The sequence below is a fragment of the Leptonotus elevatus genome, chromosome 5 (assembly GCF_054856555.1).
Source record: "Leptonotus elevatus isolate MCC_2025b chromosome 5, RoL_Lele_1.0, whole genome shotgun sequence".
NCBI classification, from domain to species: domain Eukaryota; kingdom Metazoa; phylum Chordata; class Actinopteri; order Syngnathiformes; family Syngnathidae; genus Leptonotus; species Leptonotus elevatus.
This window is the reverse complement of record NC_141243.1, coordinates 24,326,769-24,340,712: the sequence shown is the minus strand read 5'-3', so window position 1 is coordinate 24,340,712 and position 13,944 is coordinate 24,326,769.

Sequence of the window (13,944 nt, the reverse complement as noted above, 5' to 3'; positions counted from 1 at the left end):
GGTTACACAGTCCTTTATACTCATGTCTACTACCAGGTTTGGAAAACATGGCTTTAAATGCCACTAACTGGGCATTACCGCCATCAGAAGTAAACAAGTGGTAACTAATGTAAAGCTGTACTGGTGGTTATTTACATCAACTAATCCAATCTTCTAAGAGCAGTGACCTGGTCCTCTCGTCTCGTCCTGGTACTTTGCATGCTTCACAGCATGGCGTCCGACATCTTTAGCACCGCAACTTTCTCTGTGCATTCAAGACATATGCCAAGGTGGCCTTGTGCAGAACAAAAAAAAACATTGCGTCTCCTTTCGTTCTTGACTTTTCTGTTCTTGATATCAACTTTTCTCTTCCTGGCAAGACATGACAGAGACTGGTTGACAGTTTCCTTCCACTCTGTGTCACTTCAGAATAACATTTCACCAAAAGCTGCCATGAGCTTGGGCTGTGGTAGCCCATAAGTGATGTTAAAAATAAAAAAAATAAAAAAAAAATAAAAACCCACCAAGGGCATGGCAAAAAAGATGGGGGGCGCAACATTAATCTTAGGTGCCAAGGAGGTGGCAGCAAAATGTCACCCTGTGGGCTGCAAATGGCCCCCAGGCCATAAGTTTGGGACCCCTCATTTAGAGTCTCCAACGACATAACATGCATGTTTTTGAAACGTGGGAGGTAACAGAATACCAGAGTGTAATCATACAATGTCAAACTTTTTTTTTCTTTTTTTTGAAGAGCAATCAACAGAGCCTGAGGCAAGTGTGAACTGATTTGTCTCTACATGTCATAACGTATTTAGCAGTGTTTGGACTTGTGCCATAACTTTAGCTGTGTAATTTTTCAAAATATTATAATGCACCTCTGCTGCTCTGTCTTACAAAATTTCCATGATGCATTATTGTAATATATCCTCATTAGTAATTACAATTACAAGCTAAATGTATCCTTCATCTGAGTTAAAAGTTATAGCCCCGGTGCAGCTAATCCATTGGACACAATTTGTTGTTAATCAAAAACAAAAATAACTAATAAAAAACATGATTGCTGACATTAATTGATTTGTGCATGTTACGTTTGATTTTAATTATAACCTATAAGTGCAATATATGACCAACTTTAGTATAATGCAGGTTCAGGTACAGTCCTAACCAAGCCTTGTTGCATGAACTGATTAAGCTTTGCCTTAAGAATGAAATGATCTGAACAAATTTGAATATTCCCAAGCAGACCACTTAACTCTGATGCAGAAAGTCTTCAGTTGTTGTGTCAGGCAGTGGGAAACAGGAGGCAGGTACAGACAGCCTAAACTGACCTGAAATAAGTGATAATTTTACCTTGAGAAAATTGGGCCACTGTTAGTGCATGATTATAAGAGAAGTCTGTTGTTTTCATTTGTGAACTTCATAATTTGTCAGTGGTGTGCTTTTGACTGAAACATGGGGCCATGGTCACACTGATTTAGAACCCTAGCCAATGTGGCAAACTAAGCAAAATTTTACAGTAGATGGCAACCCCCTTCATCAATGACTTATATATGCTTACAAAGGAAGTCCAATTTTTATATTGTCTTTAATTCATAAGCTAACATCACACAATTGAACATTTTCCTAATTTCATTACTGAGTGTAAACAATTCATGTGAGTGACTTGCCGTTGCAACATCCAATTTTATTGGACAAATCAAATTAATTTGAATGCGTGCATAAATGTTCATACTTTTTAATTTTTTTTAATGTAAATCAAACAAACCCTTTTTCAGTGTATTATCATTTGTAGTGATATTTATTGAGCTTTGCTTTGAATTAAAATCTGTTCCAGTTGCAGGGTTAACCCTGAATTGTATTGTATAGGTATTGTAAATATGCACAGCAACAAGATTCATTAATCCAATTTTTTTTAATGCTCTTTTGTGTGTTTTTATTTTGGATCAGTAGTTTGACAGTTAATCAAATTTCATTTATTACATTAGTCACTGGCAATGAGGAGCATGAAGAAAATAACAAGAGAAAATGTCTTTAAAAAAAAAAATCTTGTAGTACACAACTTTTCATGGTTGCTTCAACTTTTTAGTTTAATATTAAATAATGTATTTACATGTTCTTTTATTGACTTTTATTTTCATATACTATTTAAAGTGCAACTGCAACTATCATAAATTTAGGAATACTGAGTATGGAAGCCCGAAAGTGTCAAAATTCAATAAATAAAAACGTAATTTTGAAATAAATATCCTTTAGATAAATAACAGGCAATTATGTAATGTGGCCATTAAATTGTAAAATGTGATAGTATTATTATGAAAAGTGTTCATACTATTCATTAATATGTAACTAATATTTTATTTTGATTAAATATTTCATAATGATTATTTTAACAACGTCATACTTTTTAATAAAAATACATTACATTTTTTTTCCAAGGTTTTATAAGATAAGAAAACGTTTTTTTTACAAAGTCAGTTTTGTTATGGCCTTTTCCACAATGGCCTTTCTTTTACATATTGGCGTTTTACAGCCGAATGACTTGGTGTTGTCAATCAAAGTCAGTGGGTTGGGCCTCCTGTTTGATCCTCTATGATCAAATACTTTTCCTAGACACGGGTTGTTAGTCGGCAGGCGACAGCAGAAGGAACGATGGTGGACTTCAGCGGTATTTCTGCAGCTCTGCTGACTCTAGCTGATCAAATAGATCATGATAACTTATCACGAGATGATATTTTGACTCGTTTGAATACTATTTTTGAAATGCTCGGAATGGTAGTTGCTGTTCAGGAAGCTGACATCGATGACAACATTTTTGAAAGTTTGAGAGCAACTGAGCACCGGGTGCAAATAGAATATGCACATGTATCGCCAAATTCCAAACTGTGACACAGCCTCATGCTGCAACCCTCTCTCCGGTGAAGGCCTTAAGACGTTATGACCCGATTCCACACGATTTGCTACTTCTCGGAGTACTTCTGAAAGTGACTTATCTCCCACAGCCATTCTTTCACAAACCCGTGATTGCCACGGCTCCTCATCAGCCCCTAAACTCTCCACGCGTGAATCGATACTGCAAGTTCTGCTACTCATGTCTGTATAACGGACTCAGCCAATCACGTAACTGGCTCGGCCTCATGTGATTTGATTGACAAGGTCAAGTCATTCGGCTGTAAAACGCCATTATGTAATAAAAAGGCCATTGTGGAAAAGGACATCATGAAAACATGTTCTTATCTTATAAAACCTTGGAAAATGAATTAAATGTAAATTTTATTAAAAAGTAAGACATTTTTAAAATAATCATTATGAAATATTTTATCAAAATAAAATATTTGTTACATATTAAAGAATAGCATGAACACTTTTCATAATAATACTAACACATTTGACAATTTAATGGCCACATTACATAATTGCCTGTTATTTATCTAAAGGATATTTACTTAAAAATGACGTTTTTATTGATTACATTTTGACACTTCGGGCTTCCATAGTAGAGAGGCGGGCACTCTGGAATTAAAAGAATGCAGGAGACACACAGAGTGTGTCAGCCCACTCTGCCCTGGCTTGATGGCTGATTTCAAATTCTTTCACATTGCTCTACTTTGCTTGTTTAATTGTTTATATTAATTTAAATTTACTCCTCTTTCCTTTTGACATGTATTTATGAGTTACTGCATGGCAATCAGTTCAGGGTGTACCCCGTCTACTGCCCGAAGACCGCTGGGATAAGCTCCAGCACGCCTGCCAAACTTGTGAGGATAAATGGTTCAGATAATGGATGAATGGATGATAATAATTAGTTTGAATATAATCATTATGAAAGTAAATTTTCAGCAGATTTTGACAGCCCCTAGAGTCCACAGCACCCTGAACATCTGCCTATCCCGTATAATGGGTGAGCGAGCCCTGATAACAGCATTCTTAAGCATTAAACAACATTTCTAAATCAGTACAATTAATTGGTGTTACCCTGGTCGGGTTTGGAATGTCATTGATGGTGTAGTGATACACTGGCTTTGGTGAAAGCAGCATGGCTTCAGTGCCCACTTATTGTAATGGTGTGAATGTAATTGTGAATGGTCGTGTGCCCTGTGATTGACTGTCAACCAATTCAGGGTGCAGTGTGCCTTTTGCCTGAAGTTGGCTGGGATATAGGCTTCATCTCTCTGTGACTCTGAACAGTGCTTTAAAAAAAATGGATGCGTGGGCTTGGGACAACAAACCCTGATGGGTGTAAGTGGGATAGCAAGAACTATGCAACTATATAAACGGTGTTACATCATACAAGCACGGCAGCATGTAACTTGCTTTGAGTTGGGTAAACAACATCCAAAGAGGAAAAACACAGTACTGACTAAAAAAATTTAAGCTTCAATCAATTTGAATTGATAAAGCATAGCACCTGTCAAATAAAATGCACTACAAGAAGAATAAAGTGGTTACTTCAAAGTTCTGGGACAAAATCAATCAAAACATGTAAGTATGGAAACAATAAACACACGGACATACTGAGCAAGAAAAATCAACCAATCTCATGCCAGGTTTAAAGCCGGGGAATGAAAGTGTGTTTTTACATGCAGAATTTCAAAACATTTATTGAGCTAATCTGTCAGATGTAACGTGCCAGTTCATTCCACCGCTTAGGAGGACCAAAGTCTTCTAGGTCAACTAGACTGCTGCTGACAGGAAACAAATCAGACAAAGTGTATGAGTGGAGCATATCTGTAACGTAGAGAGGTGCAATTTTAATATTTCATCAAGGATGTCATCAGTGTTAGGAAAGTAAAGCATGTATGAGACATTTTATGCAAAACCTTTAAATATGGTTCAATAAAATCAACATTCTACATTGAAGGACATGTTTTATAATCCAACAGTCCCTGTGTAATGTTTCATTTTTTTCTTCTTCTTCTTCTTCTAAAGAGCTCAGTATTGTTCATTCGGTAATTTTACCGATTTGACATGTCATCATCATTACTCTCCTTTTTAATTTTATTTATTTATTTATTTATTTTTATTTTTTATTATTTTGTATGTGGGTGAGTATGTGTATGTGCGTGTGTGCGTGCGTGTGAGTGTGTGTGTATTCATTAGTTCACCAAAAACCTATTAAAAAATCCCATACCGTTTCCCTAAACCGAACACCGCCGTCAGGAGACCAGAGGAAGGACCAAAGAAAAGAAAGGAAAGTGAAATCCAGCACCGACCAGACACCACCCACCGGGCCACCAACCAGAGTCCTTCACCAACCCCAGAAACATCTAAATTCCAACAAATCCGGGAACACCGGGGGCAGAAGGGGAGATGGGGGCACCGGAGGACAGTCGGCACCAGCGAACCCCAAGCCCAGAGGGGAAAGGCCCCGATCGTCACTCCAGCGTTCTTAGTGAAAGCTAACACCTGTTACTGAGTCCGCCAGCTCGCTGACTGGCGAACTCTACCCCTAAACCCTGTAATGTAATGTTTCATGATGGAGAAATAATTTTGGTTCTACTGGAGGCTCTCGCTGTAATTTGTATGTTCAGTTCAGCCTTTGTGTGAATTTGTTTCTTGCCACCAGTCTGCAGACACCATAGCATTAGGAACACTCTACTAAGCTCTGTTTTTGCCCTGAGGCAAACATGTTCTTGCTTGACTTGATGCTTCACTGCAAATGTGTCCCAAAAAATCCCTGCAAGCTATTGTAAGCTTTTATTGTAAGCTATTTACAATCATAATAATATAACAACAATTCATAAGGTTTACAGTATCTCCGTATTTTCAAGCTTTTTTTTTTAACCCCCACCAATGAATTTATAAGGGACATCTATTATAAGTAGATTTTCACAATTTGCGGGCCAGCCCTTTCCTTAAACCTGCGACTAGACCATTAGAAAGGCAACATTAGAGCTGCATGAAAGCACTGTTGTGGAAGTCCCGGGGTAGTGTAGTCTCTCATAGAACTGGACTGTTAGTGAGATAGCAAAATGTTAATTTTAGTGTTTTTTATTTTCCTTTTTTTGTCTGGTGTTATCATGGTGTGTTATTTATTTTTGAGACAAACATCAGGCTGTTTCGAGACACACAAAAGCTCTCAGATATTCACATGTGTCTAAGGCCTGTTCCTCCGCCATCCACGAGGAGGCAGTCTTATTGAACAGGAACGAACCGTTTCTGTATCTCGTTTAATATTGGACATTGAAAAACAGAAATCGAATCTTTACCTGACCTTCCATTATGTGCTTAATTTGCACAAGTCGGGAAACAATATGCAACCTTAGTTTGTTTCCCTTGAGCTTGTTTTGCTTTCACCTGAAAGACACTCTTCTTCTGCTGTTCAATTTTCTTCTTCTACGCCACTAAAGCAGCAGCGGCTCACTGATCTGTATATAACTGTGGCTTGTGGCGGGGTGGTCACTAGTTTAACAAGTGGACAGTATTTGCTGCTTTGAAGACCCCCTTTTTCTTTTATCGCTCAGTTTATTAGACCCCAATATTAGATTTGGTAGAAGCGTCTTTTGTTGAATTACAGTTAGAATTCTTTAATAAAGAAAATATACAATTTCCTCCTGTAAACATCATTAAGGGTATAATTTATACATGTATTTAAGGCAAGTTGTATAATGTCTCAAGTCATCTTGTTTATGTTTAACAAATTTAAAACATCATAAATCATGCTGTTTCTACTAAGTACTATCTCAAATGTTCTCCAACTTCGATACTGTAAATGTATAGGATCGTATGCGGAGAAACATTTCTTGGGAGAAGTAATACGGCGGCCTCGCGGCTTCAAAAGTCTTAGCCTGTCGGCTATCCAGTAATATATACAGATCAGTGCAGCGGCCAGAGGAACGAGCCGTCTCCCGTTTCTTGTTTAAAATTGGAAATTGAAAAACGGAAATCGAGTCGTTATCAGATTCTCTATTATGTGTTAATTTGACAAAAGTCGGGAAACAAAATGCATCTTTAATTTGTTTCCCTTGAGCTTGTTTAAGCTTCACTCGACACTCGAAAGACACTCTTCCTCTTTGGCCGCTGATGCTTTAGTGGCATAGAAGAAGAAAATTTAACAGCAGAAGCAGAGTATCTTTCGAGTGAAAGCAAAACAAGCGGAAATCACGGATGTATTTGTGGATCTCAAAAACACATGTGAAAATCACAAATTGATTTGTGTGAACTCCCCATGCCTGCGTGGGTTTTCTCCAAGTTCTCTGTCTTCCTCCTACATTCCAACGACATGCATGGCAGGTTAATTGAACACAAAATTGTCCCGAGGTGTGATTGTGAATGTGGATGGTTGTTCGTCTGTGTGTGCCCTGGATTGGCTGGCATGACATGGCTAACATGAATACAATCCCCAAAAATATGGCACAATTAGCTTAGCTTTACTCTCTTTATTTTTGCCAGACATTGCTTCATTTTCACTGCCAGAATTTCATCATCATTCAAATATGGCTGTTATTGCTTTGCCAGTTGTCCCAAAGTTGAAAATTTTGAATATGCCAGAAGCGACGTCAATGACATCAGTGCTGATAAACAGTATGTAAGTATACCTGCGAACTCACCGACTTGCACATAGTTCTGTACAAATGTTAACAGATGTTACCTATTTGTATTTATGGTAAACTGTACTTCGTTTATGTAATGCTTTTCCACCTTACAAGGCCCTCAAAGCGCTTTACATTTGACTACTCATTCACATACTGATGACGCAGCATCAGGAGCAACTGGGGCCTTGGTATCAAGGAAACTTCGACGTGGTCACAATGGCATGGGATCGAACCCACACCCTGGGTTGGGAGATGACCACTCCACCACTGAGCCACACCTCCCCATTATGTATGGTTGCGCTCGTTATGTAAGCCTAATATTCCCCCTCCAAACATCGTAATGCCCACATTTGCAGAGCAGGAGCTATAGTTGGCTCACTTAGTGTAAAAATGTAATACGGCTGTTGGCCGGTAGGGTGCCTGGCGGGCCTGCCGTGCCCCGTTTTACTGCGTTGGGCTTGGGGCGCGGGCCGTGTTGGGGTGGGGGGCGCTCCTGGCTCCTGGGTTTGCTCTCTGGCCGGTGGCCCCTGCGAAGCCCGGGGGTTGTGCCTTGGCACTGCCGTGGCCTGGGGGGCCCTGGGGGTTAGCGCTTGCTCTGTCCTGGCCGGGGTCAACGGCTCCCCTCTTTCGTGGAGGTTTTCATGCATGCCAGATCCACCACACCAACATCTATCGAAATTCAAACACAATCTGCTTCTTACTCTCGTCGTTGAATCGATGGAAGCTGATGTCTGTGGATCTCACTCTGCTTCATCTATCCTTCCTTCCTTTCTTCAGTCTCTCCTTTCGTCTCTTGAGGTCTCCCTAATTTGTTGGAATTTAGATGTTTCTGGGGTTGGTGAAAGACTCTGGTTGGTAACCCGGTGGGTAGTAGGTGATGCCTGGTCGGTGCTGGATTTCACTTTCCTTTCTTTTCTTTGATCCTTCCTCGGGTCTCCTGACAACCTCACGACTCTAGCTGGATTCTGAAGTATTCAGTTTAGGTGAATGGCATGGGATTTTTAATAGGTTTTAGGTGAACTAATGAGTACACATTCACACGCATGCACACATGCACCCCCCCCCCCCACACACACACCCACACGCACATGAACAAACTCACGCACGTACAACCCCCCCCCCCCCCAAAAAAAACTAAAAAAGAGAGCAATGATGATGACATGTCGAATCGGTAAAATGACAGAATGAACAATACTGAGCTCTCTCTCTCTCCCCCCCCAAAAAAGTTGGATTTATTTTTATTTTTATTTGCTCTATCAGTAGTATCATTGATTAAAGTATACACCTTCAAAATAGCATTACATGGAATTAAAATGTACAGGTAGTTTAGTTCAGAAGATTAGAGTGTATCAGCCATAGCTATTTTGAATTCTCAATAATGCCCCTCCGTGAGTCATCACCTTATCGTGGTGGAGGGGTTTGCGTGTCCCAATGAGCCTATGAGCTATGTTGTCTGGGGCTTCATGCCCCTGGTAGGGTCACCCATGGCAAACAGGTCCTAGGTGAGGGACCAGACAAAGCATGGCTCAAAAGACCCCAATGATGAACACAAACTTTGGATCTTCGTTTCCCTTGCCCGGACGCGGGTCACTGGGGCCCCTCCTCTGGAGCTAGGCCTGGAGGTGGGGCTCGAAGGCGAGCGTCTGGTGGCCGGGCCTGTACCCATGGGGCCCGGCCGGGCACAGCCCGAAAAGGCAACGTGGGTCCCCCTTCCCATGGGCTCACCACCGGTGGAAGGGGCCAAAGGGGTCGGGTGCGCAGTGAGTTGGGTGGCAGCCAAAGGCGGGGGCCTTGGCGGTGCGACCCCCGGTTACTGAAACTAGCTCTGGGGACATGGAATGTCACCTATCTGGCAGGGAAGGAGCACAAGCTGGTGTGCGAGGCTGAGAAGTTCCGACTAGATATAGACGGACACGCCTCCACACACGGCTTGGGTTCTGGTACCAATCCTCTCGAGAGGGGCTGGACCCTCTTCCACTCTGGAGTTGCCCACGGTGAGAGGCGCAGAGCAGGTGTGGGCATACTCATTGCCCCCCGACTAGGCGCCTGTACTTTGGGGTTTACCCCGGTGAATGAGAGGGTAGCCTCCCTCCGCCTTCGGGTGGGGGGACGGGTCCTGACTGTTGTTTGTGCTTATGCACCAAACAGCAGCTCAGAGTACCCTTTCTAGAGTCCTTGGAGGGTGTGCTGGAGAGCGCTCCCCCTGGGGACTCCCTCGTTCTGCTGGGGGATTTCAATGCTCAAGTGGGTAATGACAGTGAGACCTGGAGGGGCGTGATTGGGAGCAACTGCCCCCCCGATCAAAACTCGAGCTGTGTTTTGTTATTGGACTTCTGTGCTCGCCACGGACTGACCATAACGAACACCATGTTCAAACACAAGGGTGTCCCTATGTGCACTTGGCACCAGGACACCCTAGGTCGCAGTTCGATGATGGACTTTGTAGTCGTGTCATCGGATTTGCGGCCGTATGTGTTGGACACTCGGGTTAAGAGAGGGGCGGAGCTGTCAACTGATCACCACCTGGTGGTGTGTTGGCTTCAATGGCGGGGTAAGACGCTGGTCCGACCAGGCAGACCCAAACGTATTGTGAGGGTCTGCTGGGAACGTCTGGAGACTCTGAGGTGGGGTCCCCTATCTCTGGGGTCGAAGTCACTAAGGTGGTTGGAAAGCTTCTCGGTGGCAGGGCCCCGGGGGTGGATGTGAGCCGCCCGGAGTTCCTAAAGGATCTGGATGTTGTGGCGCTGTCGTGGTTGACACGTCTCTACGGCATCGCGTGGACATCGGGGACAGTGCCTCTGGATTGGCAGACCGGGGTGGTGGTCCCCCTTTTTAAGAAGGGGGACCGTAGGATGTGTTCCAACTTTAGAGGGATCACACTCCTCAGCCTCCCAGGTAAGGTCTATTCAGGGGTGCTGGAGAGGAGGGTCTGTCGGGAAGTCGAATCTCGGATTCGGGAGGAGCAGTGTGGTTTTCGTCCCGGCCGTGGAACAGTGGACCAGCTCTACACCCTCAGCAGGGTCCTCAAGGGTGCGTGGGAGTTCGCCCAACCAGTCCACAGGTGCTTTGTGGACTTGGAGAAGGCGTTTGACCGTGTCCCTCGGGGAGTCCTGTGGGGGGTGCTTTGGGAGTATGGAGTACCGGGCCCCCTGATACGGACTATTCGGTCCCTGTACGACCGATGTCAGAGTTTGGTCCACATTGCCGGCAGTAAGTCGAATTCGTTTCCTGTGAGTGTTGGACTCCGCCAAGGTTGCCCTTTGTCACCGATTCTGTTCATAACTTTTATGGACAGAATTTCTAGGCGTAGCCGAGGCATTGCGGGGGTCCGGTTTGGTGGCCTCAACATTGCATCTTTGCTTTTTGCAGATGATGTGGTGCTGATGGCTTCTTCAAGCCGTGATCTCCAGCTCTCACTGGAGCGGTTCACGTCCGAGTGTGAAGCGGTTGGGATGAAGATCAGCACCTCCAAATCCGAGACCATGGTCCTCAGTCGGGTGGAGTGGAGTGACCTCTCTGGGTCGGGGAGATCCTGCCCCAAGTGGAGGAGTTCAAGTATCTTGGGGTCTTGTTCACGAGTGAGCGTAGGTTAGAGCGGGAGATCGACAGGCGGATCGGTGCAGCGTCTGCAGTGATGCGGACGCTGTATCGGTCCGTTGTGGTGAAGAAGGAGCTGAGCCGAAAGGCAAAGCTCTCGATTTACCTGTCAATCTACGTTCCTGCCCTCACCTATGGTCACGAGCTGTGGGTCGTGACCGAAAGAACAAGATCCCGGATACAAGGGGCCAAAATGAGTTTCCTCCGCAGGGTAGCCGGGCTCTCCCTTAGAGATAGGGTGATATGATTTGATGATAAAGTTACTGTAAGTTCAGCCACAAAACGAAATCTTTTGATGGATGGGAGACCAACGCCTTAGCTACTGGATCTTCAGCAAAGTAAGGGACAAATAATTATTCATACTTTTCGCAAAGAATGGTGCAAAAGGAAAGATTGGCTTTGTGGACGTGCTTCAATTAACTGGCTGTTTCACTTTACATGGTGTTTGGCATTGCTATTGCTAGCTTGATTTTGTGAGGAACAGGGAGATATCCACTTTATTACATTCTTTCCGGGCGTCCGGGCGGGTTTGAAATTGCTTTTCGTTGTGCAGCAAATGGGAGGCAGAGTGCACTGCAACGTTTACTGTGGCTGGTACTGGCTGTGATGGTGGCCCAGAACTTTAACTGATGAGCTGCCACACCGGAGGCGATGGGTACGAACCCCGCTTGAAGTAAAATCAATAAATTTGGCTTCGATGGCGGGGTAAGATGCTGGTCCGACCAGGCACACGGAGCAAAAAATGTAAGACTTCAAAAGAGATTCTGTTTTTTTTGTTTTGTTTTCTACCCATACAGAGGAGGCATGCTTTAATATAGTTTGAATGTATGGCATCTTGTATCTGAGTATCAAGTATCTCGAGGTCGGGCTTGTCCTCTTTTGTGGGAAATGAAAATATGGTCACCCTAGTATACGTTGTACTTTTGCCTGCCGACATTCAGATTTGTAATTGGTGTGTGCGTCTCAATTTGCGACTGCCTGCCTACCCAAACCTAGAGCTCACTGCACGTCACTGCGGCAATATGAGCAGCCGACACGCATTCTGCATGACCAGTCAAGTCATCCGTTGTGACTTAAAAAAAAGAAAGTGTTCCAAGGCATTACACTCCACATATTATTTGGTAAGGTAAGATTTATTTTGAAGTTGGCCTTCTCTCCGCATTGGTTGCGTGTTGCCAGACAATGTGACAAATATTCCCCACAATGTAAACTGTTTACTTTGCTGGAAAATCAGGAGATTAGCGGGAGAAATGAAATTAATTGGGAGACAAGCAGGAGATAGGGTTAAAATTTGGGAGTCTCCCGCCTGAATAGGGAGAGTTGGCAAGTATGTATGTTATGTTAGTTCACCATACACAAAGCGAACTATTTTAAGCATTTGTTTCCATTTTTATGATGGCAGAAAGACACAAAAATAACTGTTGTGACCAAGGTAAAAGCAAATGCTCGTGTGCATCTGTGAAGATCGCAGAGCTGTAATTTAGAAAATTAGAGCTAAGAGATATTGTTCTAGCAATGCTGCCACCTTTTGGTGACTTAGGCGAGTTACAGCATTGGAGTCATGTTTTAGCCACGGCGCCCTCTAGTAGTGGATTATTTAGAGCTAGTGCCAAGAGAGGGCTCAGACAGTTGGTCTGAGGACACATGAACTGTGTCCTAGAAGGAGGAGTCAGTTGGTGTGTGTGCATATTAACCCCCCCCCCCCTCCTCTCTCTCTCTCTCTCTCTCTCTCTCTCTCTCTCTCTCTCTCTCTCTCTCTGCATACATTAACCAAAATTATAGTCTGTATAATTCAATAAACCCCTATGCTGATTACATGATGTGATATGTTGAGGTTATTGCAGTTTGCCGTTAATGATACATGTGTTTTTACCATGTTGTAATAACAAGCTTCTGATATGGTCATACACATATTTCTTGAGAACCATCACTGCTATGTCTGGTAAACTGTATTTGGTCTACAAGTTACCCTGTCACAAGTACACTGTACTGCAAGAAATAAAAGGTTGATCATATGTGCCTCCTCTGAGCAAAACTTTTCCCTGTCTGGTCTGTCTTTTGTCCCCTGCTGTGAATCCTCTGTAGTAATAGGCAGAGTTAAGCTGACAGACAGACACAATCTGAAAGGCTGAGTGGAATGCATTGTTTTACTATTAGATTTGCTCTCCAAATATTACTTGGGGAAGTTTGCTTTGATCCCGTCCAGCTTGGTTCAAATCCCTTTCATTACTTGAGCATTGGAGTGGGCATCCTTCAGGCCAGGTTTGAAGTGTTTGGATGGAGGTGATGAAGGGTTAACAGAGGATGTTTTTGGAGGTGGTGGGGGCCCTCTTGGGGGCACTGCTGGGGCTTGCTGTCTCTCTGGCTTATGAACCCTTCAAGATTACAACGAGCAGGAGGCCAGAGCGTAGGACGACAGATTGAGGTCTGACAATCTCTTTAAACATACAGAGAGAGAAACTATGACTGGATGAGAAGGCAGCTGCTTGTCTGACGTACAGACTGCCTCAGGTTGAGCTTTAGCTGTACATGTCCGTCCTCTAATGCAAACATGAACAACAAAAAAGTATGTCGCTCACTTTGTTTTTTTCTGACATCCGTTGAGCATCGTATTTGGATGTAGAAGAAAGCGTAGACCCTCGTGGTGACAGACAGAGACACAGTTAGTGAGAAAGGCCACAGTTGGCATGTAAATCACTTTATTGTGCTAATCAGGTATTAGAGACATGCAGCCAGGGCAATTAGTCAAGTCACAAAAGAGATTTGTTTAGGACAACCACAGCAAGGCAACGTCATTTTGAATGAGAAATCTCATGGATCAGGTATCTTGCGTCGC